This window comes from Pantherophis guttatus, chromosome 4, assembly GCF_059756535.1.
Source record: "Pantherophis guttatus breed Tessera chromosome 4, ASM5975653v1, whole genome shotgun sequence".
NCBI classification, from domain to species: Eukaryota; Metazoa; Chordata; class Lepidosauria; order Squamata; family Colubridae; genus Pantherophis; species Pantherophis guttatus.
The window spans coordinates 136,346,082-136,366,435 of record NC_142066.1 but is presented as its reverse complement, the minus strand read 5'-3'; positions in this window follow the sequence as shown (position 1 = coordinate 136,366,435).

The following is a 20,354-nucleotide window of genomic DNA, read 5'->3' as shown; positions in this document are numbered from 1 at the left end:
CCTATAGTGGAGTTAAGGTTTCAGGGGGGGATTTGGTAGTTCAAGGATAGTTAGGTTAATTTAGCTTATAATTGTTAATTGAAATACCCTGTATTTTGCTCTGGGAAGTCTGGGGGGAGGGTGGGATGGGGGGAAGGGGTGGGGGGGTGGGGGGGAGGGAGAAAGGGTGGGGGGGAATACTGAGGAAAAATTTTTTTTGTAAAACTTTTCAATAAAAAAAAAAGACATGGTCAAAGGATGGGAGAGAGTTTAAATTTAGACTTTAAAAAAGATTTGATACGTTTAAAATAAAAAAGAAAATAAGAAGCCAAGTAAGACTGCTATGTAACTGAAACAAAATGGATACTTGTTAAACAATTGGAAATTGTGGATTGCAGAGAGACACCTTCTGGAGTAAAAAGGAACATTGCAACTTGGTTTTTGTTTTGGAAAATCTTGAACTTTACAGATAACAACCATGAGAATTTGTGGAGGATGATTTCTTTGTCTGCAGGCAGTTTGACTTTGGGGGGAAAAAAAGAAAAGGAGAACTACAACGGAATTTTAAAAATTGGGATAACATTAATTTAAAAAGAATAAAATGGTGCAGGAATTAGAGAAGGAATAAATTGATGTATTTGACTTGGAATGGAAATAAGAAAAATAATTAAAATGATACATGGAGGACAAAATTTGACGACATTGAAGTTAAAATGAAGTATACATAAGCAGACAAGAAAATGAAGAAACAAGACATAACGGCTGGAAATAAAGAAAATAAAGACAACGTGATTAAATATGACCAAGTAATGTACAGGTAGATAGTAATAATAAAAAGGAGGTTTTTAGAGACAATATTGTGAATAACAATAGTTATAAAGATGATTTCACTGGGATTAACAATGAAAGAATTGAGGAATATGGGGTAAAATAGAAAAGTTCAGGACTTTGATCTATAAAATAACTATATTGAGATTAATAATGATACAGAAATATGAGAAGAATATGTTACAGATAATTAAAATTGAAATATGGATGGAAGCTATAACATATGAGAAATAGACTGTTAAAAGAAAATATATCAATGGACATAATGAATCAATGTTATTAAGATGTTATACGGTACTACTTGAGAATAATTGATGACTATAAAAACTGGGATATTGCTCAAATATCCATAAGAATTGTAATAATTTGAATATTTTCAATAATATTTTAATATTTTTAATATTTTTGATAAATATATCTGTCTAAGCAAAAAAGAAAAGAAGATTGAAATATATAGGACTATGAATTACAAATAAGAATTACTTAAATTGGTTTTTATATAAATGATAAGGTTAAAGAGACAGAATTGGGAAATAATTGGAAATTGTAATGTAGTTTTACTTGAATTAAGAACTATGTTTCAATTAAATTGCTATATTTTTGGGATTAGAGATAGGATCTAAATTTGGTGAAGTAATAAGGAATAAAGATTTAATGAGCATTTTACGAAGCAATAATAAATGTGGGGAAGTTTTAGAAAGGAAAATAAGATCTTGAAATATAAATATGTTTGATTGTTAATTGTGAGGATTTAGGTTAAGAATTGTGAAATGTATTATGAGTTATTAATTGAATTGAGATTTAAAGTGGGTTAATAGAAGGGTAATTGTTTTGTTTAAATAAATAAGAATAAATTTTTTATAAGATGGTTATGGGAAATAGATGATTTAAGATTAAATATTATTAATAGTGAGGATTTAGGATAAGAATTCTGAAATGTACTATGAGGTATTAATTGAATTAAGATTTAAGGGGGGTTAATAGAAGGGTAAATGTTTTGATTAAGTAAATTTGAGCAAATTTTTTAAAGATGGTATTAGTTGAGATAGCTGATTTAAGATTAAGAAATAAGTGTTATGGCAAAATAGAATATATAAAATTTTGTTAAAGATGGGAAAAAAACCGTATAAATTGATGACCTGATCAGGGCTCTGTTCCAAAAAGATGTAATTTGTGTGTTGAAAAAAAAAAACTTTTTAGAAAAAAAAAGAAATAATAATAATATTATCATCAAAACAGAAGATCAGATTGGAAAATAAGATCAGCAAGCAAACCAGATGCAAGCAATCTAGAACAGATGAAAGCAAATGAAGAAGACCAAGGAGGATCACCTAGAAACAGGGAAGATGAAGGAAGTACTGGAAATAATAAAGCAGACCAGGGACTTTAGAATTCAAACTGCAAGATGGTACCAATAATAATAGGCACATTGAATGCAAACCCAAAATAACCGGAGCACCACTTGAACATCATTGGCATTGTTAAAATCATGATTAGGCAATTGCAAAAGGCAGCTTTATTTGGAACAGCTTGCATCCTTCAATGATATCTTTAACATAATCTGGCTATCCCAGTTTCCTAGGAAGGACTTGCTAGGTATGTAAAAATGCCAAATTCGGTTTGCACATCTAACAAACCATAATACACACATATTTCAGCCATGGGGTCTATAACTCAAGATTTGAAACAGTTTCCATGGGGAGATGGAGAAAAAAAATATAACGATTGGAGCTGCAACAATGCAATCAAAAAGACTATGACAGGTGCAAGTTAGAGAGCTGAATGTAATCTCCTAGCAACACCTTTTATGCTCCAGCTGCTTAAGTTGGTTAATTCTGAACACTCTTTATAATGTTATACTAGATCAGTTCCTGGGTTTTCAAATTTGATGCTTATTTTTATTGCTAACAGTTTACAATCATTTATAACCTATTTGATAAAATTAATGAAAATGAAAAAAAATCCCCTTTCCTTTGTGTTTCCTCCAGATTCTTTTGTAATTCTGTTTACAGTCTGCCACGATGATAGTTCAATTTTCAGAGCTGTTAGCTACCTTCTGTTGCTGATTAAATTTTTGTTTAGTTTTACTGGGAAGTCTGTTAGATTAATTTAACAAACTCTGTTTGCTTTAGCGAGAATGACCTGCAGCCACCTTCAGCTTGTACAAAATAATAATCTTTTCCATGATTTATTGATTCAGCACTCTTTACCTTAACAAAAAGTGTAATAAGAAAGCTTGCTTTTACTTTACTTGAATTTATAGGCATGAGGTCCTTAATTTGAATACACTGGAGATGAGATTGTATCTAATAGCTTTGCTCACTTTACTGTTATTAACATTCCTGTTTCTTCAGAAACTTTGCCACAACTTGATTATGCTAAGGGTAGAACTTCACACGATTCTTTCATTTATTCTTTTGAAAATTATTCACTTCAAACAGCCAAGTTAAATCTATTAAAACTTAGTTCCTGATTTTAAAAAGGTTTACTGAATCCTTGGCCTCAATCTCATTTATTCCAACTCATTATTTTAAGGGACTATATCCGAATAGACATAACTTTTCTCAAAGGAAAAAGTTCCAGCTATTACAAACATTTATACAGCAAGCTTCATAAATCACAAATATTTTGCTTTATTTATTTATTCATTGTAGGTGTTGCCCAACTCCATACTGATTATGGGCGGTTCATATACAAGACAATATAAAAATAAGAACTTATATAAAGCAAAAAATAGATGGTTAATCCAGTCAATTTATAAAATAGATATGATAGGTCAGTGCTGATAGGTCAGCGTTAAAGACATTTGAACAGTGAATATGGATCGGAATTAAAGAAAATAAACAATAATGAAGTGTGATATTCTAAAAGAAAACCTACTGCAACAGTACTAGGAATAATCAAAAGAACTCCCTCTCCTTTCTAACCAAACTCTACCTAAACCTACATCTTCCAGGTCTATTCTATAGGTTCCTCTTTTAGAGCATATTGAAATAATTTTATGTTTTTTTGTTTATTATATTTCATTAACATTTTTTAAAAAAAAAAATAAACCCACATCTTATTTGTTAACTTTCAATTAAACAGTTCAGATTTTATAGGCAAGTACTGAGGATGTCCTTATTAAAGGTTAAATAAGGAAAGAGTAAATATAAACTATTGAAAATAATTTTATAATTAGGGGTCCTAATTATATTTCATTACCCAAACTAGGTAACATCTTCCATGCTAGAGGATTAGCATCAGTGGTGGGATTCAAATAATTTAACAATTGGTTCTCTGCCCTAATGACTGGCTGGGTGGGTGTCGTGGGGGGGCATGACAGCACTCAGCCTCCTGCAGCACTCTGCCAGCCAAAATGGGGCGCAAGGGTTAATTACAAAATGTGGGCTTTGCTTTGTGACATCCAGACCCAGTGAGCAAGGGATGTGAACTGCACAGAAAATACACTTCTGTTTGGTTATGAAGAAATATCCCCAAAGTCAGATGTACACTAAATGTAGACTGGCTTTTAGCTACACACCTTCCCAGCAAGCAGCAAATTTTGAAATTCCAGGTAAAGAGGATTCATTTTAGGATGAGTAACCACAGTTTGCATGTTGGAGGTTCCTAAAGGAATGCTGGGAAACACTGTATTTTAAAGAACATTTGAGGGAGGGATGCAGAATAGCCCTTCTCTGCCTGAGACTGTAGAGACCCGGCACCAATCAAAACACTTTTTGTGAAGCAGCTGATCAACACTGACAGGGTAAGCCACTAGTATATGTAAATAAGAGCAAACTCCACTCCCTTCTAGTATTGATGATGTTGTCTAGTTTGGTAATGAAACATCTGCAAGAAAACTATCAAGCTCAGAGAGCACAAAGGACCCCACAGTTCAACCCTGAGTTACAAATATTCTTTTCTATCTACAAACACTTTTTGGTTAGAGGGACTCAGAGCCTGCGTTATACGAGATGGCTCCCAGTGGATTTCATTCTAAATTTTGATATGATTTCGGTAAATAAATAATGTATTTGATCCTTCAAACATAAAAAATACATAGCTAAGGGATAAATAAATAAAAAACAGATTTGAAAAAAGAAAAGGCTCAGGAAAGAAAAAGAGTGAAAGTGTAAGAAAGAAAGAGTAAAAGAAGGAAAACTGAAAAAGAATAACTTCCAACTTTCTTTGGTACATATATAAGTAAAAAATATATATCAAACTCTAAGATTAACATTTGTCTACATTATTTCCATAATCCCTTATTTAATCATCAAAACCCAGATCAACTTTTAATTTCAGTTTCTCACAAAAAGTCCAGTAATGGTTCATATCACTTTAATCACTATTTGTTAATGAAACCACAACTGATTTATTTAATTGCACCAAACTCTAAATAAAACAGGAATGGAAATCCTAAATTCTAGTCTAGACCCATGCTTCTCAACTTTGGCAACTTTAAGGTGCATAGACTTCAATTCCCAGAATTCCCTAGGCAGCATGAAGTTTGCCCATCTTAAACTTGCCAAGACTAAAAAATGCTGATCTACAGATAGGGATTTTCCCATTCCTCTTTTACTGGTTCCTACTTATGAGCAATCATAATGCAAAATCCCCATTCCCAACTCACCCCACAGTAATGATCATGCCAAAAACCACTTCTCAAATCACCCCACAGAAATGATCATGCAATTAAAAATAAAAAACTTATTTAAAAAAATGATCATCCAATACCCACGTTCCCAACTCACCCCCACAGTAATGATCATGCAAAATCCCAACTATTTTCCTGCACCCACCCTGGAAGCAAAACGGGGTGCAGGGGATGCGATGCCCCGCGACCTGTTTTGGACATGGACAGTTTTCTGCACCTACCTGGAAGCCAAAACAGGGCATGTGGGGGGGACTCCTGGGAGGGATGGAGCGGGGTAGGGCGGAGCCAGCCAGAAGTAGGAATAGCCAGTTTTCTGAACTGGGCAGAACGTTAACAACTGGTTCGCCTGAACTAGTGCGAACTGGCTGAATCCCACCTCTGACTAGCATTGATGTTGTTATCTTGTTTGGGATAATGAAATGTATGCATAAAAATAACCAAGCTCATAGAACAGAGTTCCCCAACCTTTGCAGACCAACCGGGAAAGGGAGAAGATGGTAGATGGTTCCATGTGAATCGCAGGAAGTGTGTGAATATGCTTACACAAATGGAGCATTAGCACATGGGCAATTGGGTGTGCACTCACGTGTTGTATGTGTAAGTGGGATCTGCCACTTCCGTGGCCTGGTTCTGAAAAGCTCAAGGCCAGGTAGTGGGCTGCAACCTAAAGGTTGGGAACCCCTATCGTAGAGCACCAAGAATCTCTAAGTGTATGAGAATATGCACTAACAGTTTATTTTTAATCATCTTAGAGTGCTCAAATATATCCCAAATGCATACTCATTGCCTCCAAAATTTGTAAATGGCTATTGAAATAGATTATGCCTTACAAAGCTTTTTGAATATTAAAAAAGGCACTCATTTAATTTTTCAAGATAGCTGGTTCCATAGGGGGACAGCACCAGCGGACAATTTTGACTTCTAAAACTTCCGCTTCTTTATCTCATAGCAGAAGGGATTGTGTTTCTCTATTCCATGCTTTGGGTGGGAAGATTCTACTTGATGTCAGCTTCGGAAGCCATATTAGGCCAGAAGCTTCAATGCTGCCACCTTCTCATGTGTGGGAAAGGGGATTAAGGAGAGGGCTTGTTAGTAGACATAATAGCATTCTTCCTGTCGGTCAAGGTCAGGACAATCCAGCATCTGGAGAAGGAGTGGTCAGGGGGCTGGGTCGAGATGGAACTGACGTTGATTGGAGCATGTGATCAACTGGGGAGTAAGGGGATGGTTTTGGGAGTTTTGACTTACTGAGGGAAAACCTGGGCTTTTCAGATTCGGATATTCCCAGATGTGCCATTTTGCCTATTCTAGTAAAGAGAACTTTGGAAAATGCTTGCTTCCGCAGCTTTACTTCGAGTTGGAGTTTTTCTGGAACGCTGACACTTGAAGCAACAATCTCGTTGATACCATATCATGTATAACTTTGTGGATTACTATTACACCCAGAAATAACCCAACTATCAATGTGGCTCCTGTACTATTGATGTTATTTGATAATGTCAGACCTATTAATACATATTTTGTAGCAGCTGAGGTTTCCAAGTGGTCTTCAAGAGAAGTTCATTGTAAATGTATGTCGCTAGTCCAGTCAAGAGGTCATATGAACATTAATACTTCCTAGTCTAAGAATGGCAACAATGGATGCATTATCAAAGGCTGTGTTGTAACATCTTCTACCTACAGATCCAGAAAAGCCACAGATTAAAGTTCAGATACTTCTGGGAGATTATAATCCATTGGAACATCCCAGAATCAGGTGGTATATGCAATAACCATAATATCATTTGCTTGAGTTAGATCACAGTCTTTTAAATCCAGACTCTTATAGCCCACAGATACCACATCAGAATTTCTACTGTATCTTCTGCTTGGTCTGGGATATATAAGGTAAAGGTAAAGGTTCCTCTCACACATATGTGCTAGTCGTTCCTGACTCTAGGTGCTCATCTCTGTTTCAAAGCTGAAGAGCCAGTGCTCTTCGAAGACGTCTCCGTGGTCATGTGACTGGCATGACTAAGTGCCAAAGGCTCATGGAACATTGTTACCTTCCACCAAAGGTGGTCCCTATTTTTCTACTTGCATTTTTTACATGCTTTTGAACTGCTAGGTTGGCAGAAACTGGGACAAGTAATGGGAGCTCACCCTGTTACATGGTGCTAGGGATTTGAATCGCTGAACTGCTGATCTTTCGATTGACAAGCTCAGCGTCTTAGCCACTGAGCCACCGCGTCCCAACAAGACATATTATCTTATATATATATATATATATATATATATATATATATATATATATATATATATATATATATATATATATATATATATATATATTGTTCATGTGGAATGTTCTAAATAAAGTAGGGCAGAATATTGAGTCTTGTGAAACCTGGATTTGGAATGCTTTAGGATTCATCTACCCTGTATACTGACAGGGGACTACCCACTCAGGAAGGGGCAGACTTCCTCTATCTATGTTCTACAATTGGTCATTGATCAGAGTGATTAATACAATTAAAATGTGATGAAATAAATTTAAAACTTGAAAAATGAGAATCTAAAAGAAACCCAAACTATTGTATTTAACCATCCTTGAATTTTTTTTTGCCATAGATAATAAACTATTATCAAATTATTTACTAAGTCTGCACTACTATTAATCTTCTCATTGTTCCCACCATCCATCTCCTTCCACTTATGACTGTATGACTGTAATTTTGTTGCTTGTATCCTTACGATTTATATTGATATTTTTTCCAGATTGCTTATTTGTACCCTATGACTATCATTAAGTGTTGTACCTTATGATTCCTGATGAACGTATCTTTTCTTTTATGTACACTGAGTGCATATACACCAAGACAAATTCCTTGTGGTTCCAAACACATTTGGCCAATAAAATTTTTAAATTTTAATTCTAATTCTAAGCAATGTCAGTAAGAAGAACAAAACAAATTCTTTATTAGCCATAGGCTTAAAAGAATTAGGACATTTTCCCCTAATTTTATGGAAATAAGATTGTAGTGATCATGTCAAGCAAATCCCTATTCATTTTTTGAATCCTGAAAAAAGACAGGACGGAAAAACTGTTGCACTCCTGAAGCAAAGAATGAGATCAGCACCTGGTTATCACTGTAGGAAACCAATCGATTGAAAGAGATACTTACTGATGAAGAGCAGAATTTACTTTGGAAATGATAGTAGAGATTACTCGGGTATCAATGTTTTTCGAGGATTATTGTCTGAACAGAGATAACAGGGCAAAGAGGCTATCCAAACTATATTACAGCTTTATGTAATCCTTTCTATTATGAAAAGTCATTTATCATGATAAGATGTTCTTCTGACTTTGAACTTATAAAACAGTGTTTCTAGATAACAATGTCTTACCACTGAAGGATTTAATGTGCCTTTCATCCATGCCTGGCATATGATGTTGGCAATAACCCAGTGCTGTATTGTAAGAGCTGTATTGTTTGTGGGTATGTATTAGTCTGTTTGTCGCACCCTCTGCCTCCCTATTTCATTTCCCAATTCAATTTGGAAAAAAAGTAGTTTGATTGTGCTGTTTTTTTTTTTTTTAAAAGCAGGCTTGTTAGCTTGCTGGTTTATGGAGTCTCTGAGCCTAAAACTATTCATAGAACTTGCTTGAATAGTGCCCTGGGAACATTTGTTCTGATGAACCCATTTGTTGATTCATGAAAATTCAGACAAAGTAAACAGAGACTAATAGTACTGATGGAATAATTTAAAAACATACATATTGACTAACTCAGGCTAACTTGGGCAGAGGAAAAATTGCTTCCTAAGAACACAACCCCAGGCTGAATGTATTTGAAATTTATAATTATAAGGACAAAATGATTTGCGTTTAAAATACTTTGGGGATGTTTTGCAAACTCAAAATTCGGTAGAACTCAACAGAACAATACAAACTATATTGTTAAAATATAGGTTGTGTCAATGATTTCCTTTTGGCTTTTTTTAATGTTTGTGAACTAATTGGAATCCCTTTCTTAAGCTTATGCTGACCCCCAAGTTCTAAAGTACTGTGTGTGATTCCTATACTGCCTGTTTAAATATAATCACTTTTTCCCCCCTCATCACCACTTAACCATCTGTCTCTTATATACACAGGGGAAATTTTCTACTGCTAAATCATTTATGATATTTTTTGCAGATGTTCAATGGAGCTAAAAAAATTCTACTAACTTAAAACTACAATGCTTGGATGTATATAATTCATGAAATTCATATGATAAGGTATAAAATGTGATACATTATCATTCCAGATGTGCTCAGTGGGAATCTTTATTCACAGAATGGCTATTTGGATTACATTCATTGAAGATCTGTATATCTATGTTTTTTTTTAAAAAATGCAGAAACTTATTTAAATTGAGCAATTTATTTCTATACATTTTGTATATTCTGTACACTTTCATTTATTTGCCACATTTCTATACTGTTGTAATCAAAAGGCACTCAGTGCCATGGGCATTATAGATATTGTGTCTTAATATTTTCAGATTGCAAAAGAAGATTTACAATATGTGCTGTCTAATAACCATAGCATATCAATATCAGATATGACTTCCTATGGTTCAGAAACAGTATACTATTACCAACAGAAGTTGTAGTAAAAGTAAATGTTATTGATTAGTCAGTTAACTATATTAAGAAACAATGGATATCAGTGGCAATAAAACAGAATAAGAAAAAAATAAAGTAAAATAGACTGATAAGATAAAATAAAAGATACAGAAACATGAGTAGAGTACTAAAAATAAAATAGTAGTGTACTAAAATACAAAATAGTATGTTTTTAGAAGAATGCATCAGCTTTATATATAACTTCAGTGTGTTCCATAAAATATATTCTCCATTGAACAGCCCTGAGTATACAGTCAACTAATGACTACTGGTATATATGTGTTTATGACATGATGGAAATAAGGTAATGTTTTGTTAAGCCCCAATGTGCAGTTTTGTTGAGTATTATCTGTAAATATTGAGTCCTTGATAGGGTATATGGCTGACCATTGAATTGTTGCAATGTCTTCTATTTTTGGTATACCACAAGCACACATTATCTCAAGTTTGGCACTTGTGGAATCCTCCTTATTTAATCATAGAATCCAACTGCTCAAATCTTGTTTTAGTAAAAGCTATCATGTCAGAATCATTGCCAAATATTTTTTCTGATTGAAAAGACATTTTATTCTTGGCCGGAAACAATGGATGAATTCTATGGGGTAGCTATGTTTCTTGAATAATTGGTATGGTTGATATGGAGCATCTAAACTCTTTAAACATATATATAATTGTGTTAGATGGTATGGCTTTTGTAGAAATAATAATTTTTACAATAGTAATAATAGAATAAATAGACAACCTAACCCCTAGAGCTGTAACTGGTTGAATAGGAGACAGTTGGCACAACTAAGATTTGCTCTTTCACTCCTGGATTTAGATAATTGAAAAGTTCAGTGTTTATGGTACATGTTGATAACATCAGTGAGATTAATTTAATAGTTTATCAAAGCATTCCAGAGGAAAGTGATTATATTACCCTCTTTATATTTCTTTATATTTCTCTTATCTATCTTTTCCAGTTCTATTGTCAATATATCTGTAATGTAATGGATGGACTTCTTCAGGGCTCTTTCTCCTGCAGTCTGCTGGCAGGGAGCCCAGTGACTCACCGAAAATATTTCTAATAAAGTTTCTATCTCCAAATGCTTTGGTTTTGCTTTTAGCAACTGTTTATCTCACAGCACTAGACACATCACCTGCCTTGATGTCATTCTAGGATTAGGATTTTAAAAAATCTTTCTACATAACTGTATTTGATTGATTTAACATACTGTGAATCTCCTTTCTGATGCTTTATTTTCATTTTCAATGAATACTTTTTTATTTTATTTTCTATTATAGCATTTTAATGTGCGATATTAATTTGCTTTACTTTGCAGTCTGATGAGGTATCCTGGGAACCTGTTCAGGGCAAGATAAAAATCTCATATATATATATATATAAACTATAACAACCAGAGTTAAAAGCATTTTTTGTGGTTGGTAACAGCAGCCATGTTTTATGGTGCACCAGGAATCCTAGCTTAACAAACCTAACCCCCCTTGGAGTAAACACTAAATCATAAGCTAATTATTCAAAGCTAGTTTCAGATTTTGCCTTATTTGATAGCGAAGAGATCCACCCTTTATTTTAGACAACCAAAAATTATACATAATTATTGCTTCATAATTTGTTAATTTGTTTACTTATACACGCAAGGGGAAGGATAAAATAGATGAATTATATTACATATGCATTTCAGCTTATTAAATCTAGATGGATAGTTTGGGCAGTGATTTGAATCTCATTGATATATAACTGTAAATGTTTCTGTTGTGGAATGCTAAACAGTGGAATATAAATAAGAAGAGACCTCATAATTATACACTCTGATTCCTGGTTTTACTAAACGTGTATTATAGACATAGGATTGGTATTATTATAATTAGTGGGAACATAATAATTTTTTTGAGATATCCTCTAGTAGTAAGAATTTGGTGTAGTTCTATACAATCCCCGTGCCTTCAATATACTGTGCAATTTTTTGCTTTTCAGGAAACAGCTGGATAGCAAACAGAGGAATTATTTCTTTCAAGGCAGAAAGGGTAGATAGAAATGAAACATTGCTTCAGCCTTTATTAGGATCCTAAACATGACCAGAATTTGCAATGGTAAAGCATAATTGTTCCAGCTATCTGTCTCTTAGGGACAATTAAGCTACTAAAGCTGCAATAGAAATTCTGTGTTATCATGCTTGTTGTATCTTTAGATAGTGCAGAATATTTTTTTCCTTTATTGCTCATTTTCACTGGTGAATGTTAATGTCACAACGATTGTAAACACCAAAAAATGGGCTATGGAAAAGTGAGAGAGGCATATCTAGAATCGTGAAAGAATGCCAAAGATTGAGAAGTTCTGGCTGGCCTAAAAATGAGAGAATGCTCCAATTGAGACTAGGCACAATGTACTTTATACACTGTAGAATTTTCTTCTTTGAATAGCACAAACAGCTTTAAAAATTAAGACCTGGCAATGGTCCCTTTAAAAGTTAAGACCTGGCAATGTTTTCTTGCAAGTCTCATCTACAGAAGTATTTTGAAAGCCAAATAAACTGTTGGAAAAGTTCTTTAGGATATATATACATATTCTGAGGTTTTCGCGGATGTTTGTATGTAAGTCTTTGGTTATTCGGGTTTTCTCCCACGTAAAATTGGAAGTGTCTTGGCGACGTTTCGATGAAGTCTCATTCGTCATCTTCAGGCTTGTGTTTTCGGCTTCGTGTTTCTAGGAGCAATGTGTGATTGCAACTGTTTCTTCCTTTTAACTGCCAGTGGGGATGTGAACTGATTGGGTGGGAGTTTGGCTGTGTTCTGATTGGGTGGAGGTGTGTTCTGATTGGTTGGGGGTTTGGCTGTGCTCTGATTGGATGGGGGTGTGCACAACCAAGCCCCCGCCTAAACAGAACACACCCCCATCCAATCAGAGTACAGCCAACCCCCATCCAATCAGAGCACATGAATAATGGGAGGTTGCCAATCGGCCTCAAGCCGTCCCTTTTGACTGCTTGTCTGACATTGACCCTCATTTCAATGTGATTAATATAAGTGGTTTATGTTTGTTATGCTTTAAATTGTAATAAACCTCTGAATTCTAAAATGAGATATTTTGTGGTGTGCTGTCTGTTCAATTGTTATTAAGTGCAGCTATACTCATAATCAGGTTCCCCCCCACGCCGACATTGTGGAGATGCTGTGATAGTTGTAAGTGTGAAAAATGATCATAAGTCACTTTCTTTTAATGCTGTTGTAATTTTGAATTGTCACTAAATGAATGGTTGTATGTTGAGGGCTTCCTCTAATGATTTTTCAGCTATTTTTAGAATTCTCTCATTCCTATTATTTTTCTTATAAAGCCAAATTACCTCTATATCTAACCAGAAACTTTCTATTAAAACAAGACTGAAAAAAACTTTTAAAAATACTAAAGTACTTTTCAATAATACAATATTGAAAAGCTTGCCTATTTTTAGAGAGAGCTGTTAAGGTTAAAGATAATTCAAGACTGTATTTTAGATGGGGAACAAAAATGTTCCTTGTTTTTCTCTTTTTCTGATATAATCCCACAGTGTTTTATGCAGTTTTTTTAGTAATATGAAAAAAATAATAGTAGGAGTATACTAATTATTGGTTTGGTAGAGCTGAAACTAGCACAGCTGGCAGATGGGTATTTTAATGTATTTCTAAATTAAGTAAAGCGATTTAAAGAAAACATCAGGCATAAATCCAATCTGCTGGAAGCAAGAAAATGAAGTCTGTATTTGTGCTCAGATATCTAAAGGTTTATCAAACTGTAGTAGCTGTTTGAAATGAAGTATGAGTCTTCAAAGCAGTCTACGGATAATTTTCTTTGGAATGTTTTCATAACACCTAGAGCCGAGGTGGCGCAGTAGTTAGAATGCAGTACTGCAGCTACTTCAGCTGACTACTAGTTCAGCAGATCAGCGGATCAAATCTCACCGGCTCAAGGTTGACTCAGCCTTCCATCCTTCCGAGGTGGGTAAAATGAGGACCCAGATTGTTGGGGGCAATATGCTATTTAGTATGCTGTCTTTGGTGTAAGCCGCCCAGAATCCTCGGAGAGTGGGCGGCATAAAAATACGAATAATAAATAAATAAATAAATAAATAAATAAATAACAATATAATGCAAATAGGACTTCAACTCTCTGGCAAGTAATGGGACAACTCAGTGTAACCAACTCACCACGGCCAACTTGCCATAGGACAACTCACCATGGGACAATTCAACAATTCAATGTAATTATTTAAAATAGTTAAGAATTATTTTAATTTTTGTCATTCACATTTAATTTTGTCCTCTTTTGATACCCTTTCTTTAATGATTCTATTCATCTATTTCTTCGATATTAGTGTAACTCTTGTCTTGCAGTAAGTTGGCCTGTAGCGTGTTGGCCATGGCTGGGTGTTGAAGTCCACAAATCTTAAAGTTGTTGAGATTCAGAAACACTTATATAGTGGCACTTATATAGTGGCACTTCTTTCTAGCTTTATCCATTTGTTGCCTTCTTTCTCCCCATATAGAATTGATATGAGGCCATATGAATTCTAAGTCACTATAGCCACCATTTTAATTAATAAGGCTCCATAGCAAGAAACAAAAAAAGAACAAACAAAACAAAGGGATTTCTTGGGGAAATAAAATAATTAATCGATCTGTATTTGTACTATTATTTTTTTTTAATTGAACTTGGTTGTAAATCTTAACTACATATATTCTCTTCTGTTTTCCTATTGTTTAATAATTTACATAACATCACATATAATACAAATAAGTGGTATTTACTTTCACAGCACACCAGGCAATTGTAAACGACCTTGAATATACAGAAAGGCAGCATATAATTTCAATGATAAATAAATAAAATTAGAACTAATTCCAATTTTCTAATTGTGCTAAATTGTCTACTTTGAAAACCTTTTGCCATATCTATAGATAATCAATTGCAGATGATTTGTAATTGGGAAGAAGTTTAAACCTGAAAGTGTGATAGCTGTATTATTTGATTAATTATTCTCCCAAGATTATTGCGTGCTGCATGAGAAAAAAATAGGTATATCATCCTTTTTGAAAGGTATATGGAATACATATCTGCAGCTTCAGAATTTTCAACTAATATTGCTACATGAGCTATTCTGGTTGGGATCCAAACATATCTGATGGGAAATAAGCTGGAAAAATCATCCTATCTCTGGATGATGGGAATATTATTACAATACAAAGTGTCCAGGATTTGTATGCTATGATTAGCAGATGTCTCAACTTGATTTGTAACAGATCTGCAGTCCCATCTGAACTGGATTGCTATTATAAATATTTTTTAATTCTTCTATACTCAGCTAAACTTAATTCTCCCATCCCTCAGACACATTCAAATGCTACAGAACAATATTCCAGAATTGACTGTACAGATATAATAGTATTGAACATTATCTAGAGGGGTTTATGGCATGTTTACTGAAGGAAAAAATATCATTCTCATTTCCAATTTAGTTTTAAGTTCAAGTGCTGTCATCATCTCTGTGTGGATAACATTCAGTTGTATTCTGCCTTCATATCTGGAGAAAGTATAAAATTGCCATCTCATTTTCAGTTTTATTTGTATCTCTCGCATAAAATTCTCATAACGCAAAATTAGATTTTTCAATTAAATCCAGCCACTTTTACAATACATCAACCTTTTCCATCATTGCAGACCATCCCATTCACAGCCAGCATTGGCCATTACATTTGGAAAGTACTAGATTGAAGATGAAGAATACTTAAACCAAGATTTCAACTTTACAAGTCATAGTGATGCTCAGATTTGTTTCCACTGACAACTCATTTAACATACCAGATGGTTGGTATGTTTGTGGGCAACTTTGCAGTTTGGGGTTTTAAGTGAGCAATTAGAAATTTGAACAGTGACAAATTTTAGGTTTAAACCTCTATTTAGCAGTTGAAGTGGTGTGGGTGGTCTTGAGCAATTTATTATATTTCAGTCCTTTCACATTACTGTAAAGGTATGCTGAGTCACCAGGATGTAGTAGGAAACTTGGGGGAAAATAGGCTTAAAAAAAAAAGAAATTATTTTAAGGTATTAAAAAATCAAGCAAATATTTCACTTTGCCTTTGATTGCCAATATATCTGAAAAGAATTACAGCTTTAGCAATAATTTAAAAACTATGGAATGACAATAATTTTATTAGAGCCAACCGAGAATATCACATGCAAAAAGTAGTGAGTAATATACAAATTATCCAGATTTGTTTATCATGTTGGTTGTGAAATAAAATTGGAGGGTAAGTGGGGAACAACAACAACAAAAACTTTGTGATGTTACTTTGACATTTGCAGATGGAGTAGGCTGTAATTGTCTCTAGGAATAATTTCACAGGCTTAATTTTTAACTTTACAGCTTTTAGTTTGTATCAAAACAATAACAATTAGAGGTCATCCATATATATATATATGGTTTATATATATATAAACATTTAGTGTTTGATCCCTCTACAGTGGAACAATAAAAATCCTTTTGAGGCAGAAAATGGGAGAGCAGAGCAACAAGTGATAGAGATATAGCCAGAAAAAAGTAGAAGTCTGATGCATCTGTTAAATGCTGTCTTTTAAGCAATTCAAATGGTAACAGTGAGATGTCAGAAATGCATTATGTGGAGTACAAAGAGCCTCTCAATAAATATTAAAATCCAGACTGAATTAATATGCTTGAAGTTATAGCTTCATTAATAACTCTGTATTACAAATGTGCAGCTTGAAACAGTTGATACTGCTCAGAATTCATTATTAACCCCATCATTCAATTACTTGCTCTGAATTAATGCTGTTCAAAGCTTTAGTTAGACTTTTGTGATATTGAAAGTTTTACATTAAGGTCTACTTGTGGACTTCTAATGAATCTCATCTCCAGAATAGAGGACAGAGTTAGCCATTGGATAAATTTGGTGTGTCTCTTACTTACAACATACACTTGGGGATGAAGATGAATTGAAGTAGGAGTCGGATCAGCTGCAATAACCATTAGGAGAACAGAGCCTAGAAACACCTACATTGTTCTGTGGTTGCTTTATAAGACATGCAGTAAAAAAAAAAAAACAGTCAGTGATTGACTGTATAGGCTTTGGGACTAACGAGGTTTGGAACAGCATGGTTTGCAACATTGTCCATAACAGGGTGTCAAACTCACAGTCTGTGGGCCAGTTTCGGCCCACAGGGTGCTTAGATCTGGCCCATGGTGCCATCCTGGAAACAGCGAAGGAGCGGCGCATGGTGCCTCTGCCAGCAAAAGCAGAGCTCAGGAGGGTCATGTGCAGCTCTCCCGGGCTCAGTTTTCACTAGCAGAAGGTTGCAGGAGTCCATTGCAGCCGAAAACGCCGCCTGGGAGGGCTGCACATGGCCATCATGAGCTCTGTTTTCACTGGCAGAGTGCTAGCAAAACAAACTACTAACATAAGTGGCATTTGATCACATGAGTGATGTCGAGCTTGTCCTGCACCCCACCCCCCCCAGATCAAACATAACCCTGATGTGGTCCTCAATGAAATTGAGTTTGACACCCCTGGTCTATAAGAAACGTAATAAAAAAGTTGAAAGATTTCTTAAGCTGCTAGTATAACAAACTTTACAGAAGTTTAAGATTTTAAAGAGATGAAGTATAACCCACATAGATGAGAAATGTCCACAAAACCTGATGGCAGAAATAACTGTGACTATTACTGTTCAAGCACATTCTCATTATTGGCAAGAGATAGGGAAGTAACAACATGTCCTTTCTTTCAGAGTTCCATATGTCCAATTGTTACTTGAACAACCCTTAACTTGTGTATGCTCAAAATCCAGTTATTACAAGAATCAAACTTTTATGGCACGTGCAAAATCTTCTATCTATGCTTAAAACAGACTGAGGGTGATATGATCATGCTTTGTAACCTATTTGCTAACCAACCGTGTGTTATCTGAAGTCACTATACTTACTTCACTATTTCCAGTTCTTCTAGCAACAATCTGGCAAAGTTATTTTCAAGCTCTATATGAAAGTGAGATTTACACAATGCTGAGATTGATCTAGGGGAAGAGCCTTTGCTGTCCAGTTTCAGTTGTTGAAATGCATACAGTAATTAGACAATTAAAACTTCCAAACAGCCCCAGGTCTGGATTTAAATCCACCTGAACTCTTAAGAACTCTTCCTGCATGGTGGGCTCCAGGGTAGGTGTCCCATTTTACTTACATCAATAATACAGCTTCCATCCTAGAGCCTGGAGCACAGCCATAAATTATTTCTATTTGGAAAAAGAAAAAGAAAGATAATTCCGCCAATTATTGGCAACTGAGTTTGCTCATCTTAATTAGTAAGATCAATGCTTTATTGGAAATAAGAGGACTGGCAGAAGAAAATCTTCAAGCAGAAGAAGAGGCAGACTGCTTTATGCTAGATGAAGGTTTAATATTTTCAAATTTAGTTGAAAAAATATACACAGTCATCCAAATCATTCCTTTTTACTTTGTTTGTAGCTTTCAAGCAGGCAACTCCTTGGAAGAAACTAAAAGCATCTACATTGATAGATGGTCATACTATTAAATGCACTTCACAAGAACCCCAGTTTCAGTGTGAGAGGCACTATAGTCAAGCACCTTTCAAATTTAGGGTTGCGAGGTCTGCTTCCAAAAAATAGCGGACAAGCCGGGGGGGGGGGGGAGAGTTAAGTAGTAAAAAAATAAAAAAAATATTTACAATTAAATTATATATTTTCTTACAAACATTTTAACATGTATTAAAATAATCACTTCAAAACTTTACTTAAAATTCAAAACATCAAATATATTATAATAATATGTAAAATATTAAATTACATTTTACTTTGCTGTCGTGTGTATTTTTTATTTGACTGCGCAGCTTTGATCAATTCTTTGTGTTTAAGGAATAATTCTTTAATTTCAGTACAACGTTGAGAAATATTAAAAAATATACAAAGTTCACTTCGAACTGATACAAGCAGTCGGTTACATTTGTCAGTCCACAAATTTCCCATGACGCTGAAAATTCGTTCAACGTTTGCATTTGATACCGGAATTGATGCACAATACTGGAACAGTTTCAGTAAACTCGGAGCTGGCTCTTTCTTGAAAAAGTACGTCCACTTACCAAGGGATGAATCGCCCTGCAGATGAACATAAACTTCTTCTAAGGCAGAAATTTCATCGAAGAGAGTGTTGGGTGGAAGTTCTTCTCGCCATGGTGATAATAACCAGATGTTCGTCATTTCTTCTAAAATTGGAGGATTATTGCGATCAATTAGCTTGAAACAATTTAGCGTCTCATATATTGAATTGGTGAAATTATACCACTTTTCTAGGTATGCAATGGCTCTTTGATACACATTGATGGCTTCTTTCTTGAACTTTTGCACGGCATTCTCAGGCAAATGTTTTTTTACGTAAGGCAAATAAAACTTTCATTCCAAAAAACTGCTCATCATATTTTTTTGCAAAGAATCACGCAGCTTACACATGATAATGTGAAGATCACATGCAGGAATTTTCTTGCTTTCCAGCTTCAGTAGAGTGTCTTGCATTATTGACATGAAGAAGTGCGTGAAATATAAATACAATTCTGAACTTGTTGGTTCATCGTCCTTTGCGAGTTTATTTTCCTGATCCGAAATAAGGTTCCAGATAACCTTATGGCACTCATCAGATCCAAGAGAAATAAAATACGATTTTAGAGGTATCCAGTTTAAAAGAAGTCTTTCGACCGCTTTAAACAAACTTAACCAACGTGATGGAACATGGTGTAAAACTTCATGGAATTCTGACTCGCAAAACTCAAAAAATGATTTCAACTCTTCTCGTTTCTTAGCAGAATTCGAAAATTCGGCAAAAACCGTCAGCACTACATTTTCGATATCAAAAGATAAGTGCTTTAATGCATTTTTTTGTGCTGTTGTGTAAAATGTGATTATTGCAATGTTCATTCAATCTTTGTCTCATTCTAACTTATGAAAAAAAAGACAAAACGCGATTCTCCTATCCTTATTCTCTTAGAGTGTACAGCTTTAGATTATGTACCATTTCATTATAAAGCTTTTGAATAAAAAAAAAGTCCACTATTTTGTGAAAAAAAATAGTGAACATAATGTGAAAAAAGTGGACTGTCCGCTCAAATAGTGGACACCTGGCAAAAATCAAATTTGATGCCAACAGGAGTGTATTTTGGCCTCCATACTTTTCATTACTAAAATAATGTGATAATAGATGCTTTA